The sequence below is a fragment of the Schistocerca cancellata genome, chromosome 3 (genome assembly GCF_023864275.1).
Source record: "Schistocerca cancellata isolate TAMUIC-IGC-003103 chromosome 3, iqSchCanc2.1, whole genome shotgun sequence".
Lineage (NCBI taxonomy): Eukaryota > Metazoa > Arthropoda > Insecta > Orthoptera > Acrididae > Schistocerca > Schistocerca cancellata.
This window is the reverse complement of record NC_064628.1, coordinates 923,645,096-923,661,722: the sequence shown is the minus strand read 5'-3', so window position 1 is coordinate 923,661,722 and position 16,627 is coordinate 923,645,096. Positions and strand designations below refer to the sequence as shown.

At 39.7% G+C, this 16,627-nt stretch overlaps 1 non-coding gene across 1 annotated transcript; it reads right to left on the bottom strand.

Annotated features, from left to right (window-relative positions):
• Window positions 1–16,232: 16,232 nt before the first annotated feature.
• Trnal-cag (transfer RNA leucine (anticodon CAG)) lies at window positions 16,233–16,316 on the bottom strand. Its single transcript has one exon. It is a non-coding gene; the product is annotated as a tRNA-Leu (tRNA).
• Window positions 16,317–16,627: the final 311 nt, after the last annotated feature.

Genomic DNA, 16,627 nt, shown 5'->3' with positions numbered 1-16,627 from the left:
GTATGCCTAATACTTTCAGTCAAAAAGTATGTAAATAGCGGGTTTTAGTTGGGTCCTACACCATAAAAATATTTAAGTATTCGAAAATAACTAATACAATGCAATAGTCATATTGATACAGTACTACACTAGTACTAATATTTCGAAACCGAAAATTTTACGTTATGTTTATATTTAATTCTCTATTTTATAAAGACTTTAAAATTGCTCTAAATGCTATTATTAGGGCTAGAGTGTCTTTAGAAAGGTGCAAATGTCGACCGTCTGACTGGATTACTGAATATGAAGTCGTTGATGACTGGTCGGACATCCAATTCATCCAAAACATCTCGGTGGCCATGAAGAAAAGCCAAGATGTTCAATCGCTTTTGTTCCACAGTTGATCGGAGATATGACTTCAGACATCTAAGGGCGCTAAATGACCGTTCTGCTGTTGCTGTCGTGATTGGAACTAGTTGGAGAAGCTTAATGCACTTCACTACTTCACATAACATTTCTCTAACTGCAGGCTCTTGCGTAATGTACTTTCTTACATCATGCATGTTTTTTAATACTAGTTGTTTTTTATTAGCGATATCGGCTAACATGTTCAAACGTAAGCGCAATCTCTCAATGTCTAGGTCATTTTTGAAAAACTCAGTTGATTTTTCCAAATTTGTTTCACCTCTGTTTACTAAAAGCAAGCACTCTTGTTCAACTGCAATGACCTGTGTGTGTCCAGTTGACACAAACCGCTCAGTAATGCAAGATTGCACCGTTTCACAAACTGCAATGTAAATAGCTTTGTATTATTCCTTTGGGGTTTTGAAAGAGTACGGTGACCTGGCTTCGTTGTCTTCATACTTCTTTGGTATGCTTCGATTCCGAGGAAGCGAAGGATCATCAACTTGTGAAGTTTTTTCTTTCAACCACAATGCCCCAAAGTGTTCAAAACTATCACGGCTTCCATTCAATATACAAATGGAGCCCTCATATATTTTTTCCAAATCAGCAACACTTAGAGGAGGGCACTGAATTTTTTCTTTGATATCCTCTACTGGGTTCACTGCATGGCAATAAAGACGTAAAAAGTCTTCAATTGTAACAATGACTCTACGTAGCCTGCAGCGTAACACTATCATGATTCACACCACTCGTTTTCAGTTAACCTGCTTACTATTGTAATAATTATTTGTTTTAACTCATTACTGAATGGATTTTAAAAGGTAACTATTGTCAAATAAGGAAAATAAAAAATTTCCACATAATTTTGTGATTTTACAAAACGTAATATAACTAATAATCTTCTTAAATTATCGGCCCCCCCCCCCAAACGAATTTTTAATGGGGCTCGGGTCCCCACCAGGCCCCATGGAGTCGGCGCCTGTGATAGTGATGGACACCTGATAGTGATGGATAGAGCAGAAATGCAAAGCTGTATAAGCAAGCATGGCTATGAGATAGGTAGATGCCGCATTTGAAGAATTAAAGAAGACTTTGGAGAAAACAGAAGCAACTGTGTAAATATCAAGAACTCTGATGGCAACCCAGAACCAAGCAAAGAATAATATGTTTGTTAAAGGGTTATTTTTGTGTAAGTAATGTATACAAGTACATTGTATATACGAGGGTCGTCCACAAAGTAAGTTCAGTTTCTATTTCTATCCGCGGCAGTGCTACGATCGCAGTTCGAGCATGCGCGGCAGTTAGGCTCGTTTCACACTGGGACACTTGTGACGGTCACCGGTGACGGTCTGCGGTGACTGTGGCGAACACTCCTGGGTCACTGGTGTCCCACACTGCAGTTGTTGCCAACTGATTAGTTGGTGAAATGGACTCGAGCGAGGAGGAACTGTCGTTAGTACTTGTAATGAGGAGGAGGAGAATGAAGACAAAACGTTCATTACACATACATCCACTGCTACGTGATCGTCTGGAGAAAGGATTGTATTACACCCTTTATGACGATCTGAGACAATCTGAGAAGAAGTTTTTTCAGTATTTTCGAATGTCAAAAACTTCATTTGTGAACTACTAGGAAATGTGAAAGAAGCAATCACAGGAAAAGACACTATACTAAGGAAGGCTATCCCACCAGACGAAAAACTTGCTCTTACATTAAGGTAGGTACTGTAGTATTATTTTATTTTATTGAAAGCACATTTTACAGATTTTAACTGGAATTAATATACATTACAAAATATTGTAAATCTTTCACTGATAGTTTTAAGTTCATTGTTTCTCTGCCTGTGCTGTTGAAAAGTATATTAAGGACTCGTCACTGTACTCGGAGGCCGCTGGCGAGCACACAGCTGGTAACTGATCGGACAACCTCGACTGTCCTCCAGTGTAGCCTTGAACTGTTCCATGATATGCACGGTTGTGATGCGGATCCCCCGTAGCGTAATTTGGTACCGGCGCAAATCCTATTTGGGACGAAGAGGAAGCAAAAGCGCTGTAATATTGTTGGGCATTAATAATGACATTCATCAAATCTGATTTCACTTTCAATCTTGCATGACTGGGTAATTTTTTTTAATTCAGGTACTAAAGACTGCATAAACAAGCTATCTTCGTCGGCTTGCTGTGATGAATTGTCTTTTCTGGAGAACTTTTCCTTCAAAATGTTATATAGGATATCTTCTTCTTCAAGACTCTTCTATTCACGTGGCCTTTTTTGCCGTCGCTCAGCAGTTTTTTCACGTGCCTCCTGCTCTAAATTTTCTCCTTCATCAAACTCATTTCTGTCTTCATCATCATCATTGTCAATACTAGAAGTAGTGTTCTTACAGTCAGTTGTTAGGAATCGCAGCTGATCGAAGTAGATATACTTCTTCCTACCAGTTGCTGCAGAACCACTCTTTTCTGTTTTTTGCCTTAATAACTCTCTGGTATAACTAGCCCTTAAGCTCTTCCATTTTCTTTGAAGGATTGTCCCTGAAACAAACAAAAACCGCCATAGTATTGTAATATCTAATACATAAAAATGAATGTTTGTTTGGTTTTGTTCGTTTTTTATGCGCATTGCGATTGCGATGAAACTTTGTCACTTGCGCGAAACTTATAGGCATAGTACAATTATTAACATATATTAAAATTATAGTTGCCGGGTGTTTCAGCTTGTTATCTATAATGTCTACGTGTGCGTGCTTGTGTGTAACCTGCATAATTTTGTAGTTTTGCGCCATATGCTTTATCTTTTTTTTAAAGTACTTGGGGGCCGGATCATCCATGATGGACTTACATTTTCAGTACAGAATTGGAGTATCAAATATCTCGTATATTATACGAGACGTTTGCTCTGCCATATGACGTAAAATGAAGTCAAAATGTTTTCCAGTCCTCTCGAAAGATCTATGGCTTGCCTCAGCTGAAGGATTCCATAAGAGGGCCAACTTTTCTCATTGTGTGGGTGCAGTGGACGGGAAGCACATCAGAATTGTAAAACCCACTTCCAGTGGTTCACTCTACTGTAATTATAAGAACTATTTTTCCATTCTGTTGTTAGCTGTTTGTGATTCGACGTACAAATTCTTATTTATAGACGTTGGAGCATATGGGAAATCGTCCGACTCAACTGTGTTTCGTAATACAGTGTTAAATAATAAACTACAAGATGGTACGCTAGATTTACCTGCACCAAAACAACTGTCATTATCGTTTGAAAGAGCTATGCAATTCATGTTAGTAGGAGATGAAGGTTTCGGATTGTCAAAATTCATTTTGCGCCCTTATGGTGGAAAGTATTTAGACATTAAAAAACGTGTGTTCAACTATAGACTGTGCAGAGCTAGAAGGTACATCGAGTGTACTTTTGGAATTCTTGCAAACAAGTGGCGCATTTTCTATCGACCACTGGATGTTAAATTAGATTTGTCAGAGTCTATTGTGAAGACATGTTGCCTCCTCCATAACTTTGTGCGTGATCGTGATGGAATACAGTTTGAGGATACGGTAACTATTCAGGGATTGCAGGACATGTCACCTTGCTTGGTCCGTGGAGGAAATACTGCGAACGTTATCAGAGAAGATTTCGCAAACTACTTCATCAGCCCTGAAGGCGAAGTGCCATGGCAGCTGCAAAAAATCTAAGTGCTACAAATGTTATGTGAACATTAATGTCGTTAGGCCTAAATGTTCATTGGAATTGTATTTGAAATGTGCAGTGTTCAATTATTACCATGTTAACTGTAAAAAACCATACTGTTGCGTTCACTGAACTGATTAAAACTTGCAATTAAAATTATAAATACAATGCACTTTTTTGTATTACAGTTGTGTGTACCTAATCGAACAGAACCCAAGCACGAGCACTGTTCTCATTCGGGTGTCAAAAACTTGTAAGTCAATAGTATTATGGTAAATAAATAAAATTCATTATTATAGTAACAACATATGCTTAAATTATTGTTGTTTTGAATAATATTTTAACTGTATTTTTCGGACCATAAGGCGGAGCGCCTTATTAGACTACGAAAAGACGTACCCTTAATTTTGTTATGAAAATGTTGAAATAAAACTATTCATTTTATTTTACTTTCTTTCGCCCTGTAGGGGTGAGTACATGGTTTCTGCGCTCATCCATTTTGTCCATTCTTCTCGCATTGAGACTGCATAACAGTACACTTGCAATTGGTAATGCAAAAGAAAAGGGGTGAGGGATAGCATTCTCCTTGTAGGTTATTAACCTCCTAGCCTCGTACAGGGGTAGAAAATATATTTCGCTGTTCTTGTGGTCCGAAAAATACGCTATTAAAGTGAAAAAAGAATATAGAACTTACCAATTTTGTTTCTTTCATCTATGCTCTTTTCATCGAAATCAGGAACAAACTTCGTAATAATTTCTTGCCACGCTTTCATTTTCATGACTTTGTTACTGCAGTCATCGCTTTTCATATCCCAAATAACGGGATGACTTTCCACTTCACTTATAAAATCTTCTATGTTGATGAACTCTAAACTCATGGCTGCACTGTGTGGAGAGCCACTGGGCTCAGCAACGGCTGCCTGTCTGTTGGCAACTCCGCACTGCTGTGTCTGTGATCGGTGTCCCAGTGTGAACACTCCAATACAAGCTAATGCATGTCCGGCGGTGACCGCAGCGAACACAGTGTCGGTGTCCGTCACATGTGGCGAGGGTGAGTCACTACTGGGTCACTGTGACTCGTTGACTCAGTGCAGTGTCCCGGTGTGAATGTTCCAATTCAAACGAATGTATCTCTATCAGTGACCGTCACCGGTGACCGTCACAAGTGTCCCAGTGTGAAACGAGCCTTACTCTGACTCAAGGAGAAGACATGTACGCCATTTTCAGATCGCTGCTGCCGACGCGTGCTTTGTAGTGCTTCTTTATAATGTCAGCCCTAATTGAAAATTCCGCCGCGTGTGAAATCAGATCCGTAATTCGTTTTCTAAATGCAAAGAAAGTTAAACCAAAGGAAATTCATCGGCAAATCTGCGAGGTTTACGGAACAAAATGCTATGAGTGATTGAATGGTTAGAAGATGGGTCGACTGTTCAATGAAGGACGATAATGCCCGATCTCACACGGCGAATGTGACCAAACAACTCTTACGGGAATTTCACTGGGACGCGTTTGATCATCCTCCGTACAGCCCGGACCTCGCTCCTAGCGACTTTCATCTCTTCTTACACCTAAAATCTGTCCTTGGTGGTCAACACTTCAACGATGATGGCGAGCTGAAAGAACATGCTACCACATGGTTGAATACACAGTAGTTTAACAGTTGTAGATTTTTGTAGAATAAATGTTTTTTTCTGTATCTGTACACGTTTGTTTTATATAACCAAACGGAACTTACTTTGTGGACGACCCTCGTATATATACACCGTTTTATTAATTATTTGCAGTTTTTACAAGAATTTGCACTAAAGGCTGCACGAACTCAGCGTTGTTACAAAAACAGAAGCATAACGGATGAGTGCTATGATATTTCACTAGAGAAATACAGAGAACGATATCACGCAGCCACAAAGGAAGGTGTTGTAGAAAATTCATCACCGCCAAATTTTCAGAAATATAGCAACTGAAAAAAATAAAACCTTCTGGAAACTTGTGCACGTTCCGATGCAGTATTAGAAATCACTATATGGTATGCCCGCCCCCGCTAGCTGATTGGTCAGCGCGACAGAATTTCAATCCTAAGGGCCCGGGTTCGATTCCCGGCGGGGTCGGAGATTTTCTCCGCCCCGCACTGGGTGTTGTGTTGTCCTACTCATCATCATTTCATCCCCATCGACGCGCAAGTCACCAAAGTGGCGTCAAATTGAAAGACTTGTAACCGGCGAACGGTCTACCCGACAAGGGGCCCTACTCACACGACATTCACTTTATGGTATTTGACGAAAATAGCACGATGAACTACGTAAACTGTGGGGAATACTGCGCTGCGTCTACTGCTGTCTCCTATGGACGTGATGCTGCTGCTGTAGGCGCTGAAAGACCTGAAGATACCAAAACTGTGGCTGTGAGAGGTGGGTGTGTAACCACACAGTACCTAAACAAACTGCCAAAATGACTTTCATGCAGTGTATCGCTGAGAGCTTTCATTGCATGTATTTGCTGTTCAGGTGTCATTTTCTCCAGCTTCTGATACCTCAGCCTATAATTACTGATTCAAATTAATTATTTAAATTCTGTCTCTGATGATTTTTAGGACATGTACTTCGTCCTTCGTAACAGCACACTGATCAATCAGGGAGGAGAGTTCAGAAATGTTGACTGATCAAATAATTGGTACTTAGCTGGTAAAATTCTTCTTCGTTGTTTCTCGTGGTTTACATCTATGGGTTTTCTTTCTCGTTTTCCTGTTGAATATTATCAAAATATTTGGATTTGCAGGAGTTCACCGACTTGTCTTGTTGTATCACTTCTAATCAGTACAATGAACATGTTTCGGTTTTCACTTTGATGATAACATCCTTGAAATCAATTCACAAATTTTAAATAACACTTTTTCTTTGTGGTACACCATTTTAAAAGATACTTCTTAGCATTGTTATATAGACATAATGGGGAGCACTCGCCAAACTTTTGCCACATGCGCCCATACACAACCTCTCTCAGCAAACTGCTCCCCAGCAACTATTGTTCGCACCATTTTCAGCCATTCTGCACACTAACCACTGGCAGCCTATAATATTCATTGTCTTTCCAAGCAGTCGCAGTGAATTACAGCTAGGGAGGGAGAATCTCGCTCTTACATGCTGCAATGTTGCCGTACTTCGCGACAATGAATTATTCATTCAATTGTCAATTTTTTTTTCTTGCAGCAGTATGTGTTTGTGTGCCTGTAAATGTTTGAGTGTGATTAAAAAAGTGAGATGACGGCAATAAATATGAAATGCTTCATAAGCAGGCGAATAGGATTATTTACAGCATTAATAACTTTTTCAGAGGTGAATTCCTACGGTTGATATTTGAATACACAAGAAGAGACTACAAAATCATGTGCTGACGGCAAGAGAAAAGAAAAGAGAATTGTATATGAATGTGTCAGAGCTGTAGCAACTGTAGGAAAAGTTGGTTTCATGTCGCCTGGAAAGCATCGAAAACGCAAGGAACCTGTAACACAAATGGGTGGTTTTAACAACGATGTTTTAAAATGCTCCATGTGAATAATGAATGCCTGACATCACAAAAACGTGTTACAGTTACGCAGGAGAAAATTGGATTCATTGGTAAGCGCTTCAAAAAAATGGCTCTGAGCACTATGGGACTCAACTGCTGAGGTCATTAGTCCCCTAGAACTTAGAACTAGTTAAACCTAACTAATCTAAGGACATCACAAACATCTATGCCCGAGGCAGGATTCGAACCTGCGACCGTAGCGGTCTTGCGGTTCCAGACTGCAGCGCCTTGAACCGCACGGCCACTTCGGCCGACGGTAAGCGCTTCACCAATGTACAGAATTTGAAAAGACGTTGGTTCCAGATATGTTAAGAAGAGAGTTTTTAGTTCAAGGAAGTGAAATAGGCACGAACTACATCCCATATAAAGATTCACGACGCAAAAGAGAGAGGTAGTTCAACAGTGTATTACCTTGATGAATCGTAGGTCAGTTAGAACATTCCAGGAAGATTTGCTGGAAAATGAGTGATGGTACTTACAGGTTTGAAGTTCTCATAGGAATAGGTTCTTGGATGATTATTGTGCATGCTGACTCTTCTTCTGGTTTTGTTTCTGAGAACAAACTTGTATTTACGTGTAAGAAAAATAGCAGTAACCATCATTCGGAAATGAACGCTGTCAGTTTCATGACGTGATTCACAATTTTTGTCATATCTTGCTTCGAAGTCGGTCACTGCCAGTTATAATTCAACTGTTACAGAGAAAACACCAAATACAAACAACACAAAAGCTGATATTTTTCCTGGCTTAAAAATAAAAATATTAAGCTCAGTATAAACCAGATCGTGCCGATCTCATGCACCTCGTTAATTTATACAAGTCACATGATAGGATGTACAAACTTGACTTCCTTGCATGTGAATGGGGTCACAAAGTTTTGCGTTTACCCACATGTCACTGTCAGTGTAGCCCCATGGAATTAATTTGGGCAAATGGTTAAGGCTATGTGGGAGGAAAAAATAATAACATACACTTAATGCTTGGGTATGAGCCAACAGACAACATCCCACCTGTAGCATGGGCAGTCTGTGCGAAAAAGGTTCAGAAAGAAGAATTTGACAGGGAAGTGATAATGGATGTAAGCCTTGAACCTATCATCGTAAATTTACAATCAGATTGTTGAGAAACAGACTCAAATAGAAGTGTCGATGGTATTACGATGTATACTTTGGAACAAAGTAATAATATTTCTTAGTTTTAAAGACTCGTGGTTTAAAAAATGTGTTTGTCAACAAATCAGTTACATACATAATAATGAAAACTTCCTAGCCTTTTTGATTAGGACTTTGTATCCCTTGAATTACGTAGACTATAACGTTCAACATATTGCCCAAGGAGAAGTTAAGCTTCTCCCACCATGTCGTATGCTCTAATAACACGCGAGAATGCAGCTGGATAAATTCGTCAGAAGTGCGATATTTCCACACGTAAACTCCTGTCATTTTCGTGACACGGACTGAATAAGGCCCTAAAATGACAGTAACAGTTAGTTCTCGAGATATCGGTGGTTTTTGATGTCATCGGTCAGGCATTCCCTGGAGTCATTCGCAGACGGTGGTTAATTGTCTGCTTCTTCAATGGATTTAAATGCGGTCTCTCATTGTAATGTCAAAAGAGTTAGTTTCCACTTATAATACACGGTAGCAGCGAAAAATATGACAACTTACTGACCATTTTAATGGTCTTTTACATTAGTCTTTTCTACCACTAATTCTTTTTTATGCGCAATGATTACACTTTTAACTTTGGTCAAACACATCCACACACACACACCTTACACATTTTTAAAATTTCTATTGAGTAAAAACAGTTGTCAAGCAAATATAATTATTTCATTTTGCGCTTGAAGTTAATTTTGTTGTGTATTAAATTTTTACTTATAATACACTTCAAATTGCAATAAATGATAATTTTTGCAAGATGTTGAATCATCATGTCGTTAGGCAATTGTCAGTTTGAGAAAAATTGTACTTCACGACTTCACAAAGCTGTGTCAGCTGTTCTCGCCTCTCGACATCATGCAGAGTAAATCTATGGAGCAGTGGACCTAACGTCGTCAAGACGTTAATTAACATTTCTCTCGTGACGTGGACTTTGCCCGGTCTCTGCTGCTAAGCATACACAGTTCTAGACCACACACACACCACTTCCTTTCCGCTCCGCCTCTATGCGCGGAAGCGCCGTCCTATGTGACACAGGCTACTGCTTACTTTACCCACTACTAGTCCACAGATTGTTAAATACAAAGATAATTAATTACACAGTGGTCAAAAATTGTTAAATATCTTCATGCTTAGAAACCTCTCTTGCATTTACTTTCATCAAAACAATCAAGCCAATTTTTTTACAAGGAATATATACAAAATTCATGACAGTTGAAAAAGGGTGTCGAAAAATGCGTTATGTAACATCTTGTTACATAGAACACGACGTAATCAGACCAATTTCATTGCAAGTTCCACAGCCCAAGCTTTGGCAAACTTCACTGACTTGCTTTCTGTTGTCAGCAGCCTCTGACACGCTAAGTTACGAGCGCGTCTTGTTTGTCTTCCTCTTCTCTCTAGGCAATGCAGAAGCTGCAGTCTCTGTTTCACTGGCCTACGACAAAGTTTATCGGTATTTTATGGTGCTAAACTGAATGCCTAAACAACATAACCTCTTATATGTTACCTTACTGACAAGGGTAACCTCTGTTGGTAACAGAAACCTTGTTTGTATGACTTTTGGTAAGCTGACATTTGTGTTTAATAATCTGACAAAAGTATTATAATTAATTGATGTACCTTGCGCTTGAATGTAATAAATCAACTGAAAAAAATACTTATGCAGCTGACAGATTATTCCTGCTCATCTTACACAGTACATAGTGCTGACTGAACTCACTTCTTCTTGATCAAGTAGAAACGTCATTTTATCGAAGTATCACAAAGTGGATTCTAATACTTCATCTGAACCACCACAGCTTTTCCTCGAATCCTTGGTTCTTTTCACTTCTTTCCGAATATTGGTCCTTAAGTAATTAATTTTTTTTACGTCTTCCTTTGTTGCGTGGGATAGTGTTCTTGTATATCGTTAACGTCTGGTAACATTCATTCTTTGTGTTGCTGTTCTTACAACACTCTGCTTTTACATCCTGCTTCGCTTTATACAGCTCTGTGCATTCTAATAAAAATGCTCACACTTCTTGCTTCGAACTCATTTCAAATTTCCACGCTCAGCGAAGTTGACAAGAACATTAAACTGAGAATACCAACATTCCATAAGACTATAGCACGTGAGATACTGTCAAAGATGTTGCGCAATACTGCCCATAGATGGCATATATATCTGGACAGCGCATAATATTTAAAAAGTTTTTGATGTTCTCAATATTATTGCGCAATCTCTTAAATCTCACACCCACACGCTCAATATTATTGCGCTTCAGTAAATACTGCGCAATATTATTGACTGTCTAAGGGCTGCTTAAGATACTGTCATAATATAAAAATCAAGCCGGCCGTGGTGGCCGAGCGGTTCTAGGCGCTACAGTCTGGACCCGCGCAGGTTTGAATCCTGCCTCGGGCAGGATCCTAATTTGTTAAGGACGTAGTTAACAAAATGTCCCAGCAACCAGTGCACAGCGTTATTTTTTGCTTCTGGGAAATAGCGTACTTCAGGCCTGTGTATCAATAACAGCGATATATACTCAGCGGATGTTCTTGTAATCAGAGCTATTTGCTCCCGGATCCACTTCCAATAATTCATGTGACCACTGCAAGTATATCTATGAATTACTGTGTCAACTAGATGGCATTGTTGACATAAATTTGTTTCACAGAGTCCGATTGCGTGCAGTCTTTCATTGGTGCTAACAATGTTGTTAACTGTCTTGTACCATGACGTTTTTATATTAGACGTCAGCACATAAGAACTAATGTTTTTCCAAATCTCAGTCCACTCAATGTTTGGAAACTGTCGTTCTATTTTGTTTCTTCCTTCGCTTTTCTTTCGTTCCCGCATTATGGCTCTCGATGTTAAGTGTCGGGACTGCCTGAGTTCGACACTGACATAACTAAACTCAACATAGAAAATCCTCACGTGCTGTAAGCGACTGTTGATATTCTGCATGTCAATCGGGGGAAGCAGGCTTGGGGGTTTAATGATCTCGAAAAGTTGGCTGGTTATGCTTTCTCGCGAGTCTCTTATTAAACTAACTTGCCTTTTGATAAAAAGAGCAGAGGCTTTATCCGTTATATCACTTAATCCTAGTCCACCATTTTTAGGATCTAAAGTGGCTACTTTAGCAGATACTCTGAACACTTCACCTCTCCACAAAAATTTTGTGATTTTGGACATTATTCTCCTCGCTATCATTCTCGGTATTGGAAACAGCTGGGTAGTATAATAAGCCTTAGCAAGGATGCATGAGTTGATATACTGTTCTTTGAACTTGGTTCATATATCGAGTTAAATTCTCTACAATGGCTCCTTGCACTTTATCTGCGGCAACTTTCCAATTTAAAGCCGTCATTTTCAAGGGCATGCTGTCAGGGTGATCCCAAGTATTTTATGTTGTCGGACTAATTTTGCCCACTCGACTTTGATAATATCAAAACCTCTGAGATTTAACATCTTGCTTTTTTTTCGTTTGCATTGGCTCCAGATGCTCTACAGTACGAATCAATCACTGTTGCTAGCGTGGTTACCTCGTCATTATTCCTTATAATGACCCCTACATCGTCAGCATAGGCTCTTGTAACTGTTTTATTTCCTGATAATGTTAGGCCTTTTAATGTAGCATGGACATGTGGGAGGAAAGGTTCCAGCGAAATGGCGAAGAGCGACATGGACAGAGGACTTCCTTGAGGAACACCTCGTTGTATTTGCATCGGCCTGGATTGTTGACAATTCACCGTTATTTTAGCATTTATTCCAGTTGCTATGTTCTTAATCAACTGTATGACCCTATCGTTGAAACCTATTTTCTTCAATGTCTGTAGAAGATATTCATGATTTACTACATCGAACGTTTTATAAAAATCTAAAAACAATATAGCACACTTTATGTTTGTTACAGAAGTTATTGCAATGATATCCCTGAATTCCGCTAGATTTTGAAAAATGGTTCTGCCTTGCGCACAGTTCTGATGTTGACTAATAATTTGATCTGTAAGGCATGAAATTCTCTTGTTTATTATTCTAGCTATTAATTTATAATCAGAATTCAGCAGTGAAATTGGACGAAAATTATTTAAATCTTTTTTCCATTATTTTTTGGCACCAGAACAATTTTACTCTCCTTAAACTCAACCGGAATTATTTTACGCTGAATAACCTCATTTACAATGTCCGTGATTTTCGCACCTACTATTGGCCAGTAACGGATGTAAAACTCGGCTGGCAGACCATCCGGTCCTGGGGATTTTTTTGGTGGTGAGGCGCACAAAGTCTGATACACGTCTTCTTCACTGACAACCTCGAGAAAATTTTCGTTGTCATCTTGTGTCAGCTGTGGGGCTAGGATGTCAAGGAATTCTTCCAAGGAAGCATCACTACTTTGATGTACAGAATACAGCTCGCAATAATAGCGATAAACCTCGTCCATGATATTCTGCTGGGTTCTGAGAATCGTACCGTGTTTTGTTCGAATTTCGTCAATAAAAGTCCTTCTCCCGTTTTTCGTATGCTTCACTAAATGATACAGGGAAGTAGTTTCATCTTCTGACACCGAATTTGCCTTCGATTTTATTTTCAACCCTTCCATTTGACTTCTCTTGATATTAAGTAACTTGGCTTTGAATTTTTTTTATGTCTGCTATCCGAAGTGAGGAACCAGCTGAGACTTGATCATATAAATCTCTCAAAACGAAATAGTAATACTCTATAGTGCATTTCATTTCCCTTGCGCTTTGGGCACTGTATTGAGTAAGAACTTTCCTCAACTTTGGCTTTGCCATTTTAACCCACCAGTCAATAGCAGTGGCATATCTACTACGGGCTCGCAGGCATATTGCCCATGTTTCTTTAATCAGACCTTCTAAATCATGATTTACTAACAAGGAAGTGTTCAAATTCCACTGATTCTTGAATCGGCGAACCGGCTGTCTTGATAGATTTATGCAAGCTAAGACACTTGAATGGTCTTAGGAATGGTTTCTACTTTTGTCACGGAAGTTTCAAGATTTTTAGAAATATATAGTCTATCAGTCGTGCTACGTGATGTTGCCGTGAAATAAGTGAACTCAACAGTGGAGGTGTATTTGATTTCCCATATATCCTTTAATTCTAAACCAGTAACTAGTTGTTTTAGTTCACTTGAGAAATTAAAATTAGGTAACTGATCTTTTCGATTTAAAACACAATTAAAATCACCTCCAAGTAATAGCTGTCTTGGCGATTTCCTTAACAAGTATATCAAGTCATCTTTGAAGAAACGTGCCCTGTCAGCTCGATGAGCGTACAAATTGATGATAGTCACATCGTAGATATTTAGTCCTATTCCCCTTCCGGATTCCAGTCGTTCCACCTCGCTTACTGTAATCCCTTCCCTCACCAAAATAGCTGTTCCAACACTTGTTTCGGGAGACACATTTATGTAACTGTCAAAACCGGGAATTACCAAATCCGAAATTAGAACTTCTTGTAACAGTGCAATATCAGTCGCGGATTCGTACAAAAATTCCTTAAGGGCCGATAATTTCAAACCGGTCGTGATTTTATTTATGTTTATAGTGGTGACAGAATAAGATTGCGTCATTGTGCTGTCACTATGTAGTTGTTTTGATGAACTAATTTAGTTTCCTGTGGTTCAGGGTTCAGTTAAGCTGTAACAGGTTTCTCGGAAGGCTGAACATGGAATAACACTTCAATCAGTTTATTAGTTACTGTCCCGTTTTTTTTCTACTTCTGATGTTTTCTCTTGTACCGCAAGCAGACTGATTTCCTGGTAAACTTTCTGATTTTTCCTCCAGTGATTCATGTACGACCGTTTCGGACTGAACATTCTTCGGGCTTGGGTCGCCCCTACCGGATTTTCCCTTCCCTTGGTTACGAGCTACATTCTCATTTGGTTGCGTCGGTATTTTACTTCGAGGCTTATCTGGAGCAGCAGCAGACGCTTTAGCAATTTTGGTTGCCGGCGCCTGCCCTGAGGTGTTGACCGTGATTTCAGTTTGGCCACCACTTCCTCGTTCTTTATTAACTTCACTCACTTTCTGATCGAGAGAAACAAATGGAGACTGCAGTTTTGCAACCTCTCCCTGAATTTGTTTATTAACAGATAGATTCTGATCTTTGCAATCGGCTACTGCATCTGTTGTTTCTTGCAAATTAATGCTGCTTACACCCCCTTCATTTTCTGGTACCGAATGTGTATTATCTTTCCGTCCATTAGTTTCCATTCGCATTTTGCCTTCAGGTTCCTCTGCCTCCTCATCGCACTGTTTTTGCTTGCGAAGTGAGGGAGTGGCACAAGACAGCTCGTCCTCTGAACAATTATCAGTTATCTCCAGAGGTCGTTTTTTCGGTTGCGTTTCAGTTTCACGAGTAGTGGCAACAGTGTTTCCTTTTGTTGTTAACGGGGGAAATTGACTGTTATCGTGAAGGGAGACATCAGCTTGGCCCGCTGTGTTAACATCCTCAACCTGTTGTTCCGGGCTATTCTTTGATAACAGATCATTTAAGGTAAGCTTCTGACGCTGTATCAAATTACTATTAAGAATAACAGTTCGCCGCGGACATTCCTGTCTGAAGTGGCCGGTTTCGTTACATATATGACATGTAGCTTCCTGACCAGTATAAACAATATGTGCCTTATCCCCACAAACAGTTATGTGAGACGGAATATTCGTTTTAACGTCCATCTCTACACAGCGGACCCCGTTAAAACACTGCAGTTTAAAGCGAGGCGACCATCTTTCATTTGCAATTGATTTAACGTCTCCGTAGTTTGAAAGAGCTTTCTTAATCTTATCATTTTCAATTTCAATGGGAAGATTCAAGACACACACGGTTTTGTAATGGATGTCCGCTCTATAGATGGAAACCTTACTTTTATAACCATTTCTATGCACAAAATCTACTTCATAGCCCCACTTTCGTAACACTTTATCAACAGTCGAAGCACTGATTAACTTGACAGAAACACACTGATCCAGTTGCCAGGTATGAACGGTTTCAGAAGTTAGACCAATTACCTGTGTAATCCAGTCATCTATTTCCAGGGATGTCGGCTGAACAGGACGGGATTCCTTGTCAAAAGCAAATACCAGAGTATTCTTCCTGAGGTTTGTAGCCATGGTTAATCCAGCGAAGCAATTTCGGTTAAACAACCGAAATTCCTAGTAGCAGCAGCAAGACCAGAAAGAGCGATCAGATCACAAGGAACAGGAACGAACACGGAGATTAACGGACGGACTGCACTCGGCGAAGCACAAGTACAGCGATGTAAACACTGAAGTGCAGTGCAACAGTTAACAGCGGCCACTCGCGAGCGCGGCTGAAACGGAACTGTCATTTCCACAATGAGCAATATAGACAGCACGTTGCAGTACTGTGTATGTTTATCAACTATTCAAAGGGGTTTGAGTAAGAACCTTCGTTTTATATTAAAAAAATATTTTGTCAGAAGTGGGATTCGAACCCACGCCCACAGAAGTGGACTGCGACCTGAACGCAGCGCCTTAGACCGCTCGGCCATCCTGACATACGGCAACATTTACAGCTTACGCGCTGACTTCGCTGTGTTGCCCCTATTCGTTTCGAAACTATAATTTTTACTGTAACTGTTGCCGCATACGCAGTTCACTATTCCTCGCTTGTATCCTTTCAAACATGCTACAGATTCTAGTTCCAGATTCATTAACAAATGTTCCGCCATTTACTTGCTACCTTTACTATCGGTCTGCGTGACATGTTCCGGCACCCTGCGAAAGATGATCTGGTCCACCTTTAATTAATATGCTATTACGTGGCCAATCTAAACATATAGTCTAATTTAATCCTTTTATTTTCATG